Source organism: Lepus europaeus, chromosome 10 (assembly GCF_033115175.1).
Source record: "Lepus europaeus isolate LE1 chromosome 10, mLepTim1.pri, whole genome shotgun sequence".
NCBI classification, from domain to species: domain Eukaryota; kingdom Metazoa; phylum Chordata; class Mammalia; order Lagomorpha; family Leporidae; genus Lepus; species Lepus europaeus.
In genome coordinates this window covers 85,780,073-85,802,188 of record NC_084836.1, presented here as the reverse complement: position 1 = coordinate 85,802,188, position 22,116 = coordinate 85,780,073, and positions in this window count along the sequence as shown.

The window sequence follows — 22,116 nt, the reverse complement described above, 5'->3', positions numbered from 1 at the left end:
TGGCCCTCATTAAAGTTAATGAGCGACCAAATGTATGATTAGAGTTGAGTGCCATACAGCTCACCTGGAGTTCCCTGTGGTTGCACTTATTTATTTATTTATTTTTTAAATAGTAAATGACCTTTAGTTCCTATAGATCCATTGTCAGGCAATCTCTTAATTATAGACTTTATCTTCCCAAAACATTGAAATCACATGTTAGCCAAATAACTCAGATGCCTTTGTAAGTGTTGGGACTCTGAGGCCAAAAAAGAGCAAAAGAGGCTAAAGTTTAGGTAAATAACAGGGGGTGTTTCACGAGTAATTCCTCACCTTTGGTGTTTAAGAATAGACTCTGAGAAAACCTTGGAAGAAACAAAAGCTTATAAGAAAAAAAATATATTCTGAGGCTCAAAATATAAACATAAATCAACTGGAAGTTGAGCTGTTCTACTGCAAGGCATGGGGGAGGGTCAGGACTCATGCTGGCAAAGTTGCTTCTGCTAGATGTTACAGGCTCACTTCTCTTCCCCCATCACCTCCTGGCAATCTTAGGAGACCAAGGAACCTGATCCTGTTCAGAGGCCAATAATTATTATAATTATTATTAAAATTATCTGGCCAGCAAATATGATTTGGCAATGAGTTCATTATGTGGGATGGCCACATAATATGGCTGAGCTGTCTTTGACACATTTGCCCAGAAGTCCTGCATAAAAATGAGGAGTGGTACCTTTAACCTCAGACTGTTCAATATTCTCTTCTCCTGAAACTACTCTTTGCTAAAGAGTTTTGACATTACCTTATGGCCTATTTAAAAGCCATAGGAAAAAAATTAATTTTAGTTTCTTTTATAAGCCCACTTCATTTTTAGTCCCTAGTTGTAGCAGTATATCTAGTTGTTAAAAGAAAGTACTTAGTCACAAATGTGACAAATGATTTGTGGCCATTTGTTTAACCTCCTAGGCCTGGACCTTTCTTATTTCTAGAATGGGATGATAATAAAACCCGTCTTGTAGGGCTTTTCTGCAGATTATGGGTAAAGAACTTAACATAGTCTTTGGCAACTAGTAAGCATACAGAATGTGTAAATATTATTACCAGGATTGTTAAGATTGTTAATGAATAACTTGCTCACATACTTTTTTCCTGCTAAGTTTGGCTCTGAATTCTTCTAGACTGTTTGGAAAAATCAAATGTATCTATAATGTACAATTTTTTTTTTTAACTCACCCTTCCAAACATGTTGAAGAATAAGCTTCAATGTCTGAAGGTATTTCCAAAAATACAGTGAGCAGAGAAGATACTGTAGAATGCATTCTGAGCACTAGAGTGACTATTTCTAAAGGAGATGGTGTTGTGGAATATGTTATAAAAAAATTTAGCTTGCCCTCTAGTCAAATTTAATAGTTTTTGCACACTTTCCTAGTTTTACCACCTAATAAAATATGTATAGAATACTTGTATCTGTGCTAGGTTCTCCATGGGATGCCAAGTTATGTAGGTCTTTAGAATGTTTTTTATTAAAATTTGTTCATGGTCAGAACTTTAATGTGAAAATCCTAACTGTTTTTTTCCCACTTATGGTGAAATCTCATGAACAGAAATATCAGAAATCAGTTGCTTGCTAGTCTGAATTCAGGGATAAAGAAGTTGGCAGAGTGGAGCTCAGACGCTGGGAGAGACGGGAAAATGTTCTCTTCAGCTTGTTTCCTGGAGTGGCACCTGTGTCTTCCATGCTTAAGAAATGAGAAAATTTAGGACAATGTGAAAATTCTCAATGAGTATTTCCCAAGAGTTAACCTTTATATATATATATATATATATATATATATATATATATATATATAAAGTGCACTCACCCCTCACTCCCAAGTTTATGTTATAGGACAGTTTTCAACATTTTTCCCACTAAAGTTTTGATAATTTTAGTCTAGGAAACTAATGATAGGGAGACAACAGGATAAAGAACATATACATTTTATTAGGTAGCTAAGGCATAGGATGTTAGAATCCTGGAGGGGCAGGGTGACTCATCCCTCCTTCTGTAGAGCCTAAAGGGTTAGGGTATTGTGCCATGGGGGAAGGGAGCTGGCGCAAACAGAGTGGAAGGATGCACGGAGTGAGTGCTCATGAACCAGGGTTGTCTTGTGGGTAGATGAAGTTTCTCAGGTAACAGTGGTAATGTGGTAGGCCAGGTATCAGGCCTGTGGAAGGATCTCTCCTTCCTAGGAGAGACATGGCCTCTGGCTGCTTCTTGTTCATTTTGCTAATGCAGATAGATGAACATTTCTTTTCTGAAAGAACAACTTTTCAGAGCCATTCCTGTGACTGCAGAAGTCTGCAGTTCCTCCGAATAACCGCTTTGTAATATGCCAGACAGATAAAATTTGGGTGGGATATTTTACTCTCCCACAATGGGCTGCCTTGCTCAAGTTGTGATTTAACCCTCCAGAGGAATAGATTGGACTCTGGAACAGATTGTCTCCATGAAATGTGTGGGAAGGGTTTTTCAGCAACTCCTGGAGGAATCTGTGTCTTCAAGTGACATCAGTGCTTCACACTGTGTTTGTCTCTGAAGATAGAACTTGTTTCACTGGAGATGGCAAACTAGATTTGCTATCTCTGAGTAGTCCATCGGTACCCACATCTGGGATTTGCACTCACCATGGTCTGCACAGGAGCCTGGTTTGGAAGAAACAGAAAAGAATACAGGAACATCACTGGCTTGAGAACTAACAAAGCTCCTTTTCAACGTAATTTTCTCTGGTGGGAAGCTGATGAAAGACAAGAAAGTATACAAGAATTTTAAATTTTATTTAATATTTCATCCTTAATAAATCTGTGCTTTTCATATTAGAATATGTTTGCATAAAACAGTAAAATTTTCTCAGATTGTAAGAAAAACAAAGATATTTATTAAAAGAAAAATAATGCACTCCTAGGTGAATTAATCAAGTGTCCTGTGAATTCTTAGTGTGTACAAAGTGATGTCAAGATGTGTTTGAGAGAATTACATACCTTTTTATTAAAGGGATATCACCATATAGAATTTGTTTTTTTCTGAACAATCCCAATTATCTCAAATATTTTCTCGATGAAGGAATTCTATGCAATAATGGTATAATCAGTATATCAACCTGATAATTATAAAAATTTAATTTGAAAGAGAGATTATCCACCTGCTGATTCGCTCCCTGAGTGTCAGCAACAGCTACAGCTGGATCACACTTAATCCAAGAGGCTGGAACTCAGTTCAGGTCCCTCTGTGAATGGCAGGGGCCCAAGTACTTGTTTTAAAAATAGAGAAATATTCGGAATGTGGGAAGCTCCTTTTGGTGTTGATTGGTATATGATTAATGATTTAAAAAGACTGATTTTCTCTGGGAATCTTACTGAGTTGTGACTGCAGAACTCTAAAATGACCCACAAGTTGGTTGGTTTTGATGAACAGCTTGCAGCTTAGGTGAGGCAGAAATTATACTTTCTCTGAGTTCATCAGTCAGCCAGGCACTTCAATCCTGAGCTTCAGAAGGTAGCTTGTTTACCTATGTTAGTGAAGGTGTTTTGGAAATGTGATCAGCCTTTTTAATTGGTTGGAGGTGTATAGTAGATTTATAAAAAAAAAAAAAAGTTTAATTTAGCTATTGGGAAGGATATGGCTTGAATAGTACTACAGAAGGAGGAGTTAAGAAACCAAGGGTGGTTATGTTGGAAATCGCAGATTTGCTTTGGAATTTCTCTAGAGACCAGGGCTCAGTTCTACCAGGATCTGTGGTATTTACTTAGATAATCCCACAAAACAGCTAAGAGAACTGAAAGGTGTGTTTCTTAATGTTAACATGTTAAGTGATTTTAATATTTTAGCACTCTAATCAGTAGCCTTGGGCTGGGGAAGGCCCCATGAAAGTTATTGACAGAGAAATACTGCCACATATTACTCACAAGGTTTGCTCTGCAGTTCCCTGAATTCTCAGGGAGGGTACAGGAGAGGGCCTGGCACTCTTTGAGACTGCACAGGTTATATTCATTGGCGCTCAACAGAAGATTATTACTGATCTTAGAACTAAAAGTTGATTAAAACAAAATAAAAAATAACACTAGCCAAACTTTCATTCCAGGAAAACAGAAATCAAGAAGGGGGCAGATTCCTGTATCTTTTTATGAGACCCTCACTTTTTGTATATTTTAATTAGTTTTCATGTGAAATTCCTCTGGCCACTCTAAACTAGTTATTTTTGCTCTGTCCAAAGCTGGCTGGGCCTGCTGCCTCTCTTGATGGCCTACTGAAGAAGGGAACTGGTTTTAGACACCTTTTGCTTTTCTCAATTCTTCTTAAACCTTGAGTGATGTCAGTGAAAATGACAAACAGAAAAATCTCACTTCCACCCCCAATTTCTCAGATGTGTAGTCATTGCCTGTATAAAGTCAAAAGTCTTCTGGAAATCACTCATAGCATAACCACCTTATGACGTTTAAAAACAATAGCAGCAGCAACAACAAACTGGCTTTACATCAAACACAAATACCAGTTCTTGGAAAGATGTAATCAACACACACAAACACAAAACCCTCAACCTCTAAGCTACATATATTTTTACCTTAATTTTTGTCAGACTTATTTGGTTCCTGGACCTTAGGGATTTATTTAGTGTACTTTGTAAAGGAGCAAAAGGAGTCCTAAAAAGACAGTGCTTCCAGTGACTCCTACCTTGAAAGGCAGGACTACGATAAGGATCCAGTTACTTTCTTTCCAGCCTTCAGTTTAATTTATTCAGTTGTTATTTACACATTGCCTATTTTTTTTTTTTAAAAAGGGATTATATGGAGACTGCAAATCAAGTTCTGTTTCAAAACACACATACATTTAAAATTTTGGGAGAAGATGAAGATGGATCTATAGAGTGTAAGGGCAAAGCAAGGTGAAGCATTTTAGTTGACAGTGGATCAGAGTCAAGACTTGTTCTGTCATAGACTGAGTTGGACTCAGGTATCCTATTTGCATCACCTTAATTAATGTCTCCAGTTTTTACACAATGAATTTTAAATTTTGGAATATTGGGTCAAAATGGCTACAACTGTGGCCAATTATTCACTCATTCATCCATTTATCCATCCATCTGAAAGACATTTATGGAGCTCCGGTTAGGAACTCAAGCACTTTGATTAACACTGAAGGTTCTGTGTACAAGTTATTTATGATTCCTGCCCTGCTGCCTGAGAGGTTGAGTGGGAGAATAGAGACAGGTATCAATGTTTACACATAATTGCAAATTATGGTAAGAAGTGTGTTAAATATGGTAGCCACTTAAGAAAATCTAGAGTTTATTTAGGGCTATACAGTAGAGAATATAACTCATTTCCTAGGAGTTGCTTCAAGGTCACTTTTCTGAAATGAAATGCCTTAAAACACATATTTCCCATTCTTCATAGCAAGATTGCAGCAGTGCGTCAGAACTGATTTAATATTCTTGCTCACACAATAAACAAGACACAATGGTGTCTCTATCTGTAGAATTTAGGTGTTGCAATGCATCTATCTAGAAGCTAGTTAAAATGCATATTGTTCTTACATTTCAATTAGAAGTAAGCAGACTTGATTGTCTAGCACAAAAATTCAATTGCTTTGATGTATTTTTTTGCAGATGGTTCAAATTCCCATCAAAACTTTATTATCATTGGTAATAGAGTAATGCAGTAGGTTGACACAGGGCCTGAATACTTGACTGTTGCCATATATAATTAATCCAAAGTAATGTGATATAAGATGTAAGAGGATTTAAGCAAATTCTTCTGTCCCACTGTTTCCAGAGATTTAAATGTTGTGGATAAGACTTTAAAAAGATGAACTGATTTAACAGCCTTTTCCTAAGTAGGCTGTGATACCATGTATATATAATTTATACTATATACCAGAAAAATTTTGAATTTTTAGTCATGTATTTCATTTATAACTTCAGCAAATAAATGTATATAGCTAAATATTTATAAATAATGGTTCATGTGCATGCTTGTAAGTTACAAGTAATGAAAAAAGTGTCAAGAACTGAGAATTTGGAAAAGTTCCTTTCTTTTATTTTTTTTTTTGAAAATTAGATTTAAAAAACTTTCCTGCTTTGATGTTTCAGAGATATTACTGCTGGAAAGAAAGAATTTGAAATGAAAATCCATGATGTTAACTTGCTAGGCTCTAATTCTGTGTTCTCACTAAAAATATCTTTTGGGTGGGCACAACTTTAACCATCTTATCTTACAAATCCAGGAGAATATTTAACGATCTTCTATTGTATTCTGGAAAATAGACTTTGTGATCTCTCCCGCTCTGTCTTCCTCCCTCGTTCCCTTGCCCTCTCTGGTACTTTGCCAGAAGCTGTCTGTCTCTTTCCCGGAGTCCAGTAATTGAAGGTAATTTTTTAGAAGATGGTTTCAATTATCTAAAGCCAGTGGAATGTTTAACTGCCCCTTGCTATTGGTGAACTTGTTTACATTGGGATTTCAGATGACTTCAGATTACATGCAACCAGATGTTATCTGCTTTGGTAACTTTTTTTTTTTTTTTAAATCATGAAGGAGGGGCCTTTGCTACCATATTTATATCAGCTGCCCTCAGATTTCACTGAAGTGTGCCCCTGATTGGGGTAAATGTTTTATCACAACCAATAAACATCCAGCTATGAGAATATAAGTTCTATGTACAGTAATTAAGATTATTTCATTTTCCATGTGTCTTTACGTGATACTGATCAAAAAAGTATGTTTCACGAAAATATTTTGTCACTTATCTAGTTGGAGAATTATAAACTGAAAAGTTCATTCATATTTCTATTGTGCCTAAACTTCACAGATTTGCTGTCATGCTGCCCAGGGAACAGAAAAGAAATGTGATATTTAATAAGAAACAAAAATCTGAAATAATAAAGTCACCTGTGAAACAACAACTAAATGCTCTAGTGTGCTGACAATGGAAGACTCATTTCCTAACTGACGGCTGCAGTGAAGGCTTAATAAGATTTGTTACTTGTAAAGTTTGAACTTTAAGATCTGAAAGAAAAACTAAATACACAAGTCTTACCTTAGAAAGCAGATAAATTAAGCTCTAACTAATCTTTATGAAATAATTATTTGTTTTATCCAGGTATTCAACATGCACTTTAGAGTTTTTTAAGTCAGTATTCAATGTGATTAAAATATTACTTAATCTTTAAAACTTAACTGCATGTACATTTCAAAAAAAAAATAAATAAAACTACCTCTTGTTGAATTTTTCAAGAAAGCATGACTGCCCTTTCCAATAGGTAGAGGAAAACCATCCAAAAGACATTTCAGTATTAAATAAAGAGAACACACACATATATACATATGCATACACAAATACCTATGTATGTATGTATGACAGTACTTCTAAAGATTCATGGAAATGCATATTATGAAAACATTGCATGGATTTCAAAATTTTAGCTAAAAAATAGAGCTTACCTTTTAAATCAATTTTTTCATGAATGTTTTGAAGTACCCCTCTATACATACATATACACGGTATATGAATATGCACACAAATACACATGGTATTATTTTTTCTTAGCACTTAACCATATAGCACTTAGTGTACTACCTGGACATAATCAACAATTGAATGAATAAAGGAACAAGTGCTTTAAGACCTTCTGCATGAGAAGGGATGCCTAAAAGGAGGTGTGGACTTTTTTTTTAAAGAATTATTTTATTTATTTGAAAGACAGAGTTACAGAGAGAGGTAGAGACAGAGAGAGAGAGAGGTCTTCCATTCCACTGGTTCACTCCCCAAATGACCGCAATGGCCAGAGCTGAGCTGATCCGAAGCCAGGAGCCAGATTCTTCCAGGTCTCCCACACGGATGCAGGGGCCCAAGAACTTGGGCTATCTTCTACTGCTTTCCCAGGCCATAGCAGAGAGCTGGATGGGAATAGGAGTAGTCCGGACTCGAACTGGCGCCCTCATGGGATACTGGCGCTTCGTGCTGGGGCTTTAACCCACTGCGCCACAGCACCAGCCCCGAGGAGGTGTGGACTTTAAGGAATATAGCTATCAAAATCATTATCAGTAAGAGAAGGTTGGGTTAGAGGAGGAAAAATGTTTTATGTTTAAAAAATTTTTTATTCATACAAAGGAAACAGATTTCATGTATTTCCTAGGTAGAGTTCTAAGAATATAACCATACTTCCCTCTCTTCCCCTCTCCATACCCCAATCTCCCTCCTTCCTTCCTTTCTATTTTTTTCATTAACTTTTGCAAAGGCATAATGTTAATCCATTCTATAATCACTGACTCAATTCATTACTAGCCATAATATTTAACAAGCAAAATGTAGGAAGACCAAAGTTCCAAAGGACTATAAATAAGGGCTAGAAATGACAATCATATCACAAGAAATCTGTTTCATTCCTATACATTTTTTATGTTCTATATTAACTGCCGCATATCAAAGAAAACATTTGTCTTTTTGAGACTGGGTTATTTCTCTAAGCATAATAGTTTTCAATTGCATCCATTTTGTTGCCAAAGACAGGATTTCATTCTTTCGTATGGCTGAGTAGTACTCCATAGTGTATATATGCCACATTTTCTTTATCTAGTCATAATACATGTTTGATCTCTCTTTTCACCCCCTGTTCTGCTATGGCCTCTTGTACTCATCTGACAGAATGACAGATGTCAAGGGATCAGGTTGAAACAGTAGGTAGGGGCCAACTTTCCCAGGCGAAAAAGCGTGCCAGCAAAGTATGGAGAAGCAGAGGAAAACCAATATACCAATACAGGCATGCCACAGAGATATTGTACATTTCATTCCAGACCATCACAACAAAGCAAGTCACACAAACTTTTTGACTTTGCAGTAAATAAGGAAATTAGGTTTATAGGTTAGAATGTAGTCTATTTGTAATATCACTATATCTAAAAAAACCAATGTACATACTTTAATTTGAAAATATTTTGCCGCTAACAAATACTAATGATCTAAGCCTTCAAGTTATGCATAATTTTTGTGCTGGTAGAGGATCTTGCTTCAATTCTTATGGATACTGACCGATTCGTATAGCATAGTAGATGCTGAAGATTGGGGTGCAAGTGGCAATTTCTTAAAATAAGACAACAGTGAAGTTTGCCTTATCCATTGAGTCTTCCTTTCATGAAATATGTGCCTATAGCACGCAATGCTATATGATATCATTTTATTCATAGTAGAGCTCTCAAAATTAGTCAATCCTCTCAAAACTTCCTGCTATTTTATTAACTAAGTTCATATAATATTCTAAACCCTTTGTTGTCATTTCAGCAATGTCCACAGTATCTTCAACAGGAATAGATTCCATCTCAAGAAATCAATTTCTTTGCTAATCCACAAGAAATAACTAACTCATCCATTAAAATTTTATCATAATGGGCCAGCACTGTGGCATAGTGGGTAAAGCTGCCGCCTGTGGCATCAGCATCCCATATGGGCACTGGTTCGTGTTCCAGCTGCTCCACTTCCGATCCAGCTCTCTGCTATGTCCTAGGAAAGCAGTAGAAGATAGCCGAAGTGCTCAGGCCCCTGCGCCTGCATGGGAGACCCGGAAAAACTCCAGGCTCCTGGCTTTGGATTGGCTCAGCTCCTGCTGTTTCGGCCAATTAAGAGTGAATCAGCAGATGGAAGACTTCTCTCTCTCTCTCCTTCTCTCTCTCTCTTTCTCTACCTCTGTAACTTTGCCTTTCAAATAAATAAATAAATAAATCTTAAAAAAAGTAAAATTTTTATCATGAGATTGATGTAATTCACTCTCACATTCAGGTTGTACTTCCTTTTTAAAATTTATTTTATTTATTTGAAAGGCGGAATTACAGACACACACACAGAGAGAGAGAGAGAGAGAGAGAGAGAGAGACCTTCCATCCTCTGGTTCACTCCCCAGATGGCTACAATGACCAGGGGTGGGCCAGACCAAAGCCAGGAGCCAGGAGTTCACCAAGGTCTCCAGTGTTGGTTTAGGGGCCCAAGGATCTGAGCCATTTTCTGCAGCTTTCCTGGGTGCATTAGCAGGGAGTTAGACCAGAAGTGGAGCAGCTTGGTTTTGAACTGGCATCCATGGGATGCTGGCATTGCAGGCAGAGGCTTGCTAGGTCATAATGCTGACCCCCAGATTCTACTTATAATTCTCTTGGATTTCCATATCTGCAGTTACTTCTACTGCTGAAGTTTTGAGCACTTCAAAATCATCCATGAGCTTTATCCAAGCTCCTATTAATGTTTTTTTTTTAAACCTCTTCCCATGAATCAAGAATATTCTTAATGGCATCTAGAATGGTGAATCTTTTCCAGGAGGCTTTCTACTTTGAAGGGATCATTATGGCAGCTATTGCGTTACAGAATTATTTCTTAAGTAATAGGACTTGAAAGACAAATTAGTCCTCGATCCACAGACTGCAGAATGAGTCTTGTTAGCAGGCATTAGAGCAGCATTCCTCTCATTGTATAACTCCATCAGAGCTCTGAAGTGACCAGGTATATGGCAATGAACAGCAATATTTTGAAGGTATATATTTTTTCTTCTGCACAGTAATCTCAAACTGGGCTTCAAATATTCAGTAAACTGTGTTGTAAACAGACATACCATCATCCAAGCTCTGTTGTTCCATTTACAGGGCACAAAGTTGATTTAATATAGCTCCTAAAGACCCTGTAATTTTCACAATGGTAGGTGAGCGTTGGCTTCAACTCAAAGTCAACCTATCCTCTGAAGCAAGGCATTGATTTCTCCGTCTAGCCATGGAACTCACAGGTGGCATCTCTTCCAATACAAAGTTGTCTTGTCTGCATTGAAAATCTATTGTTCAGCGTGCCTGCCTTCATAAATTATCTTAACTGTGTCTTCTGAATGATTTGCTGCAGTTTCTATATCAGCACTTGCTTCTTTACCATGTACATGAGTATTGTAGAAACATCTTTTTTTTTTTTTTTGACAGGCAGAGTGGACAGTGAGAGAGAGAGACAGAGAGAAAGGTCTTCCTTTGCCATTGGTTCACCCTCCAATGGCCACCATGGCAAGGCGCACTGCGGCCGGCACATCGTGCTGATCCGAAGGCAGGAGCCAGGTGCTTCTCCTGGTTTCTCATGCGGGTGCAGGGCCCAAGAACTTGGGCCATCCTCCACTGCACTCCCAGGCCACAGCAGAGAGCTGGCCTGGAAGAGGGCAACCGGGATAGAATCTGGTGCCCCAACCGGGACTAGAACCCGGTGTGCCGGCACCACAAGGCGGAGGATTAGCCTAGTGAGCCATGGCACCGGCCTTCTTTTCTTAAAGCTCATGAGCCAACCTCTTCTGGCTTCAGATTGTTCTTCAGCGGCTTTCCTACTTCTTTCTCCTTCATAGAATGACAGAGAGTCAGGACCTTGCTCTGCATTAGGCTTTGGCTTAAGGAAATGTAGCTGGGTTGGTCTTCAATTCAGACCACTAAATCAATGTCTGTTTTTCTTTCTTTTTTTATTATTTATGTATTCACTGGAGTAGTGCTTTTAGTTTCTTTCAAGAACTATCTTTCCCCTTTACATTCACAACATTGCTAATTATTTGATATAAAAGGCCTAGTTTTAAGTCCATCTGGTCTTTTGACATGGCTTTCTTGTTAAGCTTAATCACTTCTATATTTAAAAATAAGAGATATGCAACTACTTTTTTCCATTTGAATACTTAGAGGGCATTATAGGGTTACTAACTGGTTTAATTTCAATATCATTGTGTCTTAATGAATAGGGAAACCCAAGAAGGGGTGAGAGATGGAGACTGACTGGTCAGTGAATGATAAGAATGCAAGTAGCATTTATCGATTAAGTTCACTCTCTTATATGAGCGTAGTTTGTGGTGCTCCAAAACAGACGTAATAATAATGAAAAAAATTGAACCGGTGTGACAATGGCTAAAATGGCACATGGAGACACAAAGTGAACATATGCTGTTGAAAAATGGCACTAACAGAGTTGCTTAACAACCCTTTACAGTGTCAAAAATGAAATATCTTCCAAGCACGATACAGTGAAGCATGGGAAAGTGAGCTATGTCTGTATCTCCCATTGATTTATTCAGGGCTGTTTTTCTAATTTGAACTGGGTGCAAATGTACCATTGATTCAACTGTTTTAACCACTGTTTTTGACCAGTAATTATAATTTATGATTCATATGTTGGTTTTTCTTTTTTTCAAATGAGAATTCTGATTATAAGCTAAATAATGAATATAAAACAATATAATATGGGCGTGGTGCAGTAGGTTGGACTACCGTCTGTAGCGCTGGCGTCCCATGTGGCCTTGGTTTGAGTCCCAGTTGCTCCACTTCTGAGCCAGTTCCTTGCTGGTGGCCTGGGAAAGCAACAGAGGGTGATAGACTGGGTGCTTGTGGCCCTGCACCCACTTGGGAGACCCAAGGGATGCTCCTGGCTCCTGGTTTTAGCATGGCCCAGTCCTGGTTGTTGTGGCCATTTGGGGAGTAAACCATCAGATGGGAGATCTCTTTCTCTCCTCTCTCTAAAATATTAAATTAAAAAACCCTAAATAATATTATTTGGTTTCTTTTAATACATGCTAAGTATATGGACTCTTTTTTTATAAAGATTTATTTATTTACTTGAAAGTCAGAGTTACACAGAGAGAAGAGAGGCAGAGAGAGAGGTCTTCCATCCAATGGTTCACTCCCCAATTGGCTGCAATGGCCAGAGCTACACCCATTCGAAGCCAGGAGCAAGGAGCTTCTTCTGGGTCTCCCATGTGGGTATAGGGTCCCAAGGACTTGTGCCATCTTGTACTGCATTCCCAGGCCATAGCAGAGAGCTGGATTGGAAGTGGAGCAATCAGGACTAGAACCAGCTCCCATAAGGGATGCCGGCGTGTCAGGCCAGGGCTTTAACCCACTGAACCACCGCGCCGGCCCCTATATGGACTCTTAATAGCCATCTATATAGACAAAATATATGTGATAAATTACTATCAATTTTCAAAATGATTGTAGGGATAAAATTTGAAATATTAGTTATTGTATTTTGGTTTTACCCATCCTGTGGATCCATATTTACAAATAAAACTTATAGAGATATAGATGAGGTTAGTTATTTAATAAGTTATAAGATGAATTAAACTTTTTAAAACAATTACGTAGATAAGAATTTAGACATAAAATAAAATAAATTTAAATTTAAATATTAAAAATAAATTTAAATTTAAATTTAAATTTAAAAATAAAATAAATTTAGACATAAAATAAATGACCACATGTAAAAGTCATAAAATGTCATGAGTTAAATGCATAGGGACATAATACTCAAAAAAGCCATATAGAGTGTGTTCAGTCAGTGGCATTAAACTAAAAATTAACAACAAGATATTAAAAAACCTAAATGATTAGAAATTAAGAAAGTATTTAAATAGTCCATGGTTTTATAATTGTATAATCTTCATTAGAAAATATTTTCAAATGAATGATAATGAAATTATTAGAAATCAAAGCTTATGAGTTACAGTTAAAGATGTATTAGAGCAAAATCTATAGCCTTAAGTGAATTTACAAAAAAGAAGGAACAGGGGCGAGCGCTCTGGCACAGCAGGTAAAGCCACCGCCTGCAATGCCAGGATCCCATATGGGCGCCAGCTTAAGTCCCAGCTGCTCTACTTCTGATCCAGCTCTCTGCTATTGCCTGGGAAAGCAGTACAAGATAGCTCAAGTCCTTGGGTCCCTGCACCCACATGGGAAGACCCGGAAGAAGCTCCTGGCTCTTGGCTTCAGATCAACGCAGCTCTGGCGGTTGCGCCCAATTGGGGAGTGAACCAGCAGATGGAAGACCTCTCTCTCTCTCTCCCTCCCTCTCTCTCTCTCTCTGCCTCTCCTTCTCACTCTGTGTAACTCTGACTTTCAAATAAATAAATAAATAAATAAATGAAGGAAAAGCCAATAATTGATGATTTAAGCTGTCAGCTCAAGAAGCAGGAAAATATTACAACAAAATTAGAAGAAATGTAATAATAAAGCTAAGGGAAGAAATTTATGCACCAGAAAATTAGTCATTGAGAGAGAAATTCAAGACAACTTATTTTTAGATTCAATGCAATAAAAATTTCTACCTGTGTGTGTGTGTGTGTGTGGTAGCAAATAATTCTAAAAATTATATGCAAATACAGGAGCTAAGAATTGCAAAGCCAGTTTTGAAGAAGAAAATACCTAATTTGATAAACTTCTACTAAATATAAAGATTTATTATAAATGATTAGAAGTGGGCATAAATGAGGCTTCTGGAATTCTGGTTGTGTTCTATAAGTTGTTGTATGGGGTAGATAACAGGAAAGTGTTCATTTTGTATGCTAAGTTCATCTAGCTATACGATGTAGTATTGTTCTGCTTTGTTGTATGTGTTATATGTCAATGAAAACTTCTGAAGCTGATATGGCAAAACATTGAAATTTGACAAACTTGGGCATATACAGGTTATTCTGCATGCTTCCTGTACATTGGCACTTGAATGATTTAATAATTTCAAGAGATTATAATTTGTAAAAATATTTTTACTTAGTCTGCATATTGGTTGCTAATTTGTAAATTGCAAAACAATCCCATACCTTGCTTCAATTGTACTATACCAGGATTTTCCTTTCATCAGACACTAGCAAAAATTCTTGTGAAGTGAGAAGACTTTAAAAGCTTAGTAAATGCTGTTGATTAAAAAATCCTCTACACCTATAATCTGAAGAGTAATGGTGAGCTTCTGGACAGAAAAGTTTCAATTGATAGCACATAAAAAGTCTCAACAGCAATAGAAAGTGGCTGTTTGAGAAAGGAAAGGACCCAGAACACTCCTAGTATTACAGCTGTTGGTGAGTAAATGTTCATTTGATAAACCACCAGATCACCTGTAAAAGTGCTTTCGTCCAAGGGCAGTCCACTCAACACTCAATTACTCAGAGACAGAGTCTCTAAGCCTTCAATTTTCTCGTTCCTTTTAGGAGCCACTGTCTGAGGAACCAGAGTAGCAGAGCACTCTGTTCTGTCATGTTTGTTGTTTACTGTTGACTGAAAGATGACATCCGTTCAGGTATCTTCTAAAATGTTCAGGGTCAAATAGTCAAGACCCAGGATCACATCCCAGGTGTTTGACTGTTACATTTTAAAATATATTATTGTCCTTATTGTCATCGCCTTGTGGCACAATGCATAATGCTTTGTCTATTTTCGGTTTAGTTAATTTGGAAAAAAAAGTTTTAAAAGTCTAAACTTTTTTTTTCTAATGGGATTTGTCTTGGGGAGAGTGATAATGATGTCTAGAAATGCCACTTTATTGGTTAGTTTTCATGTTATTATAAGCAATGACCATATCACTTTTCTCCAGCAATTCTTTTATATTTGACACACTCAGCCTGATATTAGATACAGGGTGGAATAAAAGCTAGGTCTAGTGTAGGTGCAAACTCAAATGCTTACCATGACAAGAGAGTGAACCTAAATGAGCAAAGTGGTCATGCTGTAAGAAAAATGCCAGAGGAAGTGTCCTGATAAATGGAATCTGAACATTTCTCTCTGTGCCCTGAAGACCATAGGAAGGAGTACTATCACACTAGAACCCTCCAAACTGGACAAGTTCCATGCCACTCCAGCTGATTATAGCCATGCAGGAATTTGGGTCCACTTCTGTTAAACCTGAAATGTCTCATTGAAAATATGAAATCTTCCAATTTATAGCCAATCCAGTTGAAAAGTAAAAAAACATACACTGCATTGCTAATACTATAGGCCAAATTGAAATGCTTTAAGGGTTACTTTTGGCAGGGATCTGTGAACCTCAGCTTTTCAATGTTGTAACGGGAAATAGAACACACGATTGATTAAAAAAAAGAAAGGGAGGGGTATGGACATTTAATACTACATGCATTCAGTTTTTCACTTAATCATACACTAGTGTCTAATGAGAACCTTCTAGCTCTCACCCTGCAAGGGTGATTAGGGTTTCAAAGATGAACAAATACATTTTCTATTGTCAAGCAGTCCCTGGTCCGGGAGAGGGAACAAATCATTAGAATGTAACAGTAATAGGCACCATTTTGTATGATAGAATTACAGACCATAGAGGCTTTGTTGACTTCTTTTTTTTTTCTTTTCTTTTTTTTTTTTTTTTTTTTAGGCATCAGGAAATAATTAGCTCCTCTTTTTATTAAATAATATCTATCTGGACTATAGGAAGCAGAAATAAGTCAGAAAAGTACCTGGCATTCAACCTCTTAAGAAGTACTCTCATAGGAACATGAGATAGAGGGAAGAGATCTTAGTAAACTAATGATTTTAACATATTTTTAAAGCATTTTCTTTACATTAATTTAGCAGAATTATTTCTTGTAAATGGGTGCACTGTCTCATAGCTATTTATCTATACCTACCCACATACACATTCACCTACATAGTTTTTTGTTTCTTTTGCCACTAAAGACAATCTTACTTTAGCTACAAGTTAAATAACAGCAACAGACACTTGTTTTTTTCACCTGCAAAGTGTGGTGTAGCCACAAAGATGGCACTTTGTGATTATTTGGTTTTTGATTCTAGAACTCTTTGGTTTTGATGTAAATGGTAACTAGATACACTGGGATTGCTGAGTGAATTACCATTGAAACTATTTATTTAATGTTAAATGTAATTTGATTTACCAGAGTAGGCAGTAAAGTTCCTAACACTCAGATTCTGTGAGTGTCCTTATGAGCACTAACTCTGGTGTATGAACCTATACTGATTTGGAGAAGAGATTCTTGATTTCTGTGTATCTTCAAAACTTTCCTTATTGCAGTTTTCCTAAAGTTATAATCTTGCAGTGAGTAAAGAGGAAGTGAAAGATTGCTCTTGGAATGTTGTTTTGTCTTTCTAGGTGAAAGAACAATATATTCATTTGTGATAAAAATCTAGATATGAGTGATGTAATGAAGTATCAGTTGAACTAATGAGACAGGAAACTCCAAAGACCTCTTGGCTGTTTTGCTAAATAAAATCGCCACCTTCAAACACTAAAAGAAAAAAAAAAAAGTTAAAATCTTCTGTCAAAAATAAACTCTTCAATATCTTATGGCAGATGTTATTGTGAGACTAGAATTTCCTAGAACTGTGGTTGGCTTTAAGGAATACAACTTTTAGCATGTCTTTCATCATTCTAATAGTATGGTAATGATTAAATTTACCTGCAAAAGCCCAAGGCGTCTGTTTGTTTCATGGGAACTTCCAAGTGTCTTGTGTACAGACTTGTTTCAAGTGGGAGTTCATGAATGCAAGAACAGTAAACTCCAGCTTATCTCACACAATCAAGGAATGGTATGTTCTACTTAACTGAATATTCTTGTTCAGCTGCTGCACATACCATACATTTTAATTTTCAAAGAGTAAACTTCAGTTAGTGTTAAAGCTATGCTCACATGGCCTCTAGCTTGCTTTGATGCAATCTTGGAAGTTTATCTTCTTTATCCCCTACATTGCGATACTTCCATCTTTAGGTACTTTCTCAGCTTCAGGCAGAATTTACTTGTGGGCTGCCCTACTGTGCTTTTTCATATGACAGGCTCTTTTTCATATCCAGGCTCCTAGAGAGTCTCAGAAATTTTGCTTTGCCTCAAACCATCAGTCACGCTTTTATTCCTTTGGTGCTGTCCTGGATAACTGCCTAGCCCCTTGTTGAACCATTTTGAGCTTCAGTGTTTTGGTTAATAGTTGTGTAACATATTGGTCTTCCTTGAATTATGGTTGATTTAAAGAGTTTGATTTGGGGGCTGGCGTTTTGGTGTAGTGGATAAAGCCACGGATGCCAGTTTGAGTCCCGGTTGCTCCACTTCCCATCCTACTCCCTGCTAAGGCACCTGGGAAAGCAGTAGAAGATAACCCAAGTGCTTGGTCCTCTGTACCCACCTGGGAGACTTGGAAGAAGCTCCAGGTTTCTGGCTTCAGACCCACATAGCTCTGGCTGCTGCAGCATCTGGGGAGTGAGCCAGAGGTTGGAAGACCTCTCTCTGTGTCTCTCCCTCTCTTTCTGTAACTCTGCCATTTAAATAAATAAATAAGTCTTTAAAAAACTTTGGTTTTGCCTCTTATACTTTAATTAAAACAGATGATTTGGAATCATACAATTATGTGACTTTTAAAATACAGAAACTTAATGTATAATCTCTAGCTGCAATTCTTTATTTCTGTAAATAAAATAGTTGCATTACTGAGTGCCTGTTGTATACTAGGCACTATGGTAGGTGTTTTACAAAAGTCATTTCCATTCCTCATTAAAAACACACAAATAATATTGTACACATACATTCAAAGGAATGCTATTCAGTCTTATAAAAGAAGAAATTCCTGTCAATTGCAGCATGAATGAATATGGAGGATGTTATGTCAAGTGAAATAAGCCAGATCCAGGAATAATGCATAATCTCACTTCTATGTGGAGTCTAAAAAAAAAAAGTCATATACAGAGAAACAGCAATTAGAAGAGTGGTTACCAGGAAACAGGGGTTGTGGAAATGTTGGTCAAAGGTACAAACTTTCAGTTATAAACATGTGTAAATTCTGGAGACCTAATGTGTAGCATGGCGACACTAGTTACCCGAAAACTGTATTTTAAGGAAGAAATAATTTAGGCACGTGGAGCGAGCCATGTGTTCAGGAACAGGTCATTTTACAACTTTGCCAGGGGGCAGCAGGGAAGTAGGAGCAGCAAATCCCATTAGGATGGGGGCAGGGCTGACACCGGTAGTTGGGCCATGTGGCTACCTGGGTTCCAGCAATGGCGGCGGGGGCAAGAGACTAGGGTGGTGTCAGGATGTAGATTGTGCCATAGATAAGACTGCACCGCTTTACTAACACCCCCCCCCCTTTTTTTTTTTTATAAAGCAGGAGTTGTATGGTATTACGTTAGTCCCAACAGTCCAGGAAGGGTAGAGGGACGATGATCTGTCTTTAGAGCTACTTCCTGCTGACATGGGGTCATGAGGTACTCTTCACTGGCATGGGGTGATGTCTGAAGATGCTGTCTCCTGGATGGGAAGCCGAGTATATCCCTGTAGCAGCATTTGGTTGACCGCCTGGTTGCTGAAGGCCTTGGTTTGTTCCATTATCAACTCCTGTAAACACTTAAACAGACACGGTAGTATAAAAGACAGGGTGAGAATAGCAACCAATTATCCTAAGAGTGATATAGCCATTTATTTTAAAAAGCTTATATGCTTTGCTTTATGGTTGGATATTTTTTCCCCTTTCTTTTTTCTTTTCTGTTTGGTGGAAGAAGAGTTGGAGAACTTAATTGCCTAATTTGTCCAAAAATTGTAGCAGTTGTGTGTAAATGACTTTTTTTTACACAGAGAAATAGAAGAACTTTTGGGATTTGGTGGAGTGGACTTTGATGAAAAAATATTTGGATCCTTGTTGAAAATGTAGGTTGTACAGCCCCAGAACAAAAGGAGGTACCTAGGCTCAGGAAAGAAAAGGCTGCAGTTGTACCCCTGTATCTTGGTCCATCCATTATGGATGTCAGTTTGGGTCACTGGGGAGTGCCTAGGTCAGGCTGATCTCATGTGTCTAGACACTCAACCAAGACAAGTTTAAAAATATGCCCCTTAAGTTGATCCTTCCCCAAAGAATCCTGAAACATACAGGCTTTTTGGCAAAATCTGTCATCATGACATTGTGTAAGATTTATAAAGCCTTTCTAAAGATTGCTGTGGGACTGTAGAAGCTCCTCAGGTGCCTCCTGGCCCCTCTGATCAACGTTTCGCACTAATGAAGAGGCAGGGGAAGGAAACCCATCATCACTGCAGGTGTGTGTCTTCTCACACTTGCCATTCTAGACTCACATGAGAGGGGGCAGATTATAGGAATTATTCATTATTAACCTAAATTATTGTAGAGAGCAACTTTTTGTCCTTCAGAGCAAAACTATAGCATGAGACTAAAAATCTCGCTTGGGTTTTTAATTATATTCAAGCCACATTTTTTTTTTCTTGGTTTTAAGCTCTTGAGATGGAAGATAAACTAGAGAAAATTCCTCCCCTCTTTAATTTTTTTCCCATAACTTTTTTTCTATCCTTTGAGTCACAGAGATCTCTCCACTCCCAGCCCTGTTTTTCTTACACTGAATAAGTTGTTTCAGCTTAGTTATGGATTATTTCCTGAAAATGTATCGCCTGACTTCCCACCGAATTTCAATTTAGAGGCAAGTGCCTTTATTCTCTCTCCTTTCTCTGATACATAAAGTGTCTAGTTCTAGTGCTGTTGGCAAGATTATGTTTCCTTTGTTGTTTTAACCTCAACTTTATAAAAACAGCTCACTTGATGCTTTTGCTCCAAGATTGTAGAGTCTCAACATTTATAAATCCAAAAACAACATGTTCCTCTACAGAAATTCAACACACTGCTGAAGGACTTGCCACAAAAATAGTAAGAAATGGCAAAGATAAAATTTATTTTTTTTTAAAATAAACTATGGCTTTTGAATTTCTCATAAGATGGAATAAACAAAATGATACCTATCCTCCCTAACTTAGGTAAAACCTTATTTTAGAAAACCAGAACCAGCTAGAAGTATAAGGCACCATACCACGATTTAAGTTAGTTCTTCTTTTAAAAGGGGCTGCTAAATTGCTGTTGTGTCTTGTACGAAAGCAGAAACACATAAGAAAAGAAAGCATCTAAGCAGTTTCACATTATTCTGTACTTGAAAAATAAATTACAGTTCCAAGATTGCTATAGCCCAAATAGTTCCTCCTAAAACAAATGTACATGTCAAGTCTTTTAGTTATATGTCTATAGATAAACGCAGCCAGATGAAAACAAATAACTTAAACCATGATTGGCATTAAATCCACTTTTTGATTGCTTCTTTTTTTACTTTGTTTGGGTATTGCCTAACAATACATTTGTTCCTATTAGTCCAAATATACTCACTGTTTCCATTTATTGTCTTTTTAGCTTAGCCATGCAATGAAAGCAAAACTATGATGCTAACAATAAAATAGCAAGTGAATTAACTTACAGTGTTATTTTTTAAAAGTAGGAGCCAGTGAATCTGGCACTGTATTTGCTCGTGCCTTGCTTGTATCAAGAGCTCAGAAAACTTCACACCTAACAGCATGATGAGGTGGAAGTGCCTCTTTTAGAAGTGTTTCTCTCATGTATTTTCTCCAAAGTCACTGAGTGAACCTGGCTTCACCATACTTATTTTGGAGTGACAACCTCAAAGTGTGCTGAGGACTACAGCTACCCAATAAAAGCTAGAAAGAAGCAGTACTGTTTGATGCTAGTGACAGGCAGTTCCTTGTGCAGCAGACAGATCCAAAATGGATTAATGTTCAAGCCAGGCCCTTTCACCTAGAGTCTCTCATGAGGATTGACAGAGCAGTGCGTGTGGCTTGTCCACAGACCTCCCGACTCTTCTGCCACCTTTGAGTTGACACCACTTTCTGATCTGAGAGAGTGTCATTTGGGGTCAGTAGTTTTGCCATTCAGTGAAGTCCTGCAATGGATTTCCTTGGTGGTGGAGGGAGAGGGAGGAGCGAAAGAAAATCTCTTATGAAATGCCATCTATATCTTCTGAATTGGTATTTTTAGACGATAATGACTTTCTATTTTAACAGATAAACCCTATCTTTATTGTTAGTTAGTGTGTTTTGTATGCTTGTACCTGTAAGGCTCAGTGTGGGAAATAAATGCAATGCTTTTTGTGTCCCTCATTTTTTCTTAGCAAGTTCCGTGGCTATGATACCATCAGGGCACTCGGGAAAGGGGCAGCTCTGGTTTTCCAGAGGGCAAACAGTGTCACCTGTCAAATTAGTGCTTGGGCCTTCAATTCTCTTGTGATTTAGTCCTTCGTAGAAGAAGGATTCTTTGTGGTAATAACACACAGAATCTCCTTTGGAAATATGTCCAAATTTGGCCATGAGGATCAAATTTGACCATCCTCAGTTGTGGAATGAGGCCTTAGTGTATTCAAGTGAATCATGACGTCCCATTGCCTTGGACATAGTGTTTGGTTCAGCATTGGTCATGTGGTTTTAGCAAAGGAACCTCAGGGCTTTTCACACCCTTTCCAGGCTCCGACCTCTATCTCTGGTTATGAAATGAAGAAAT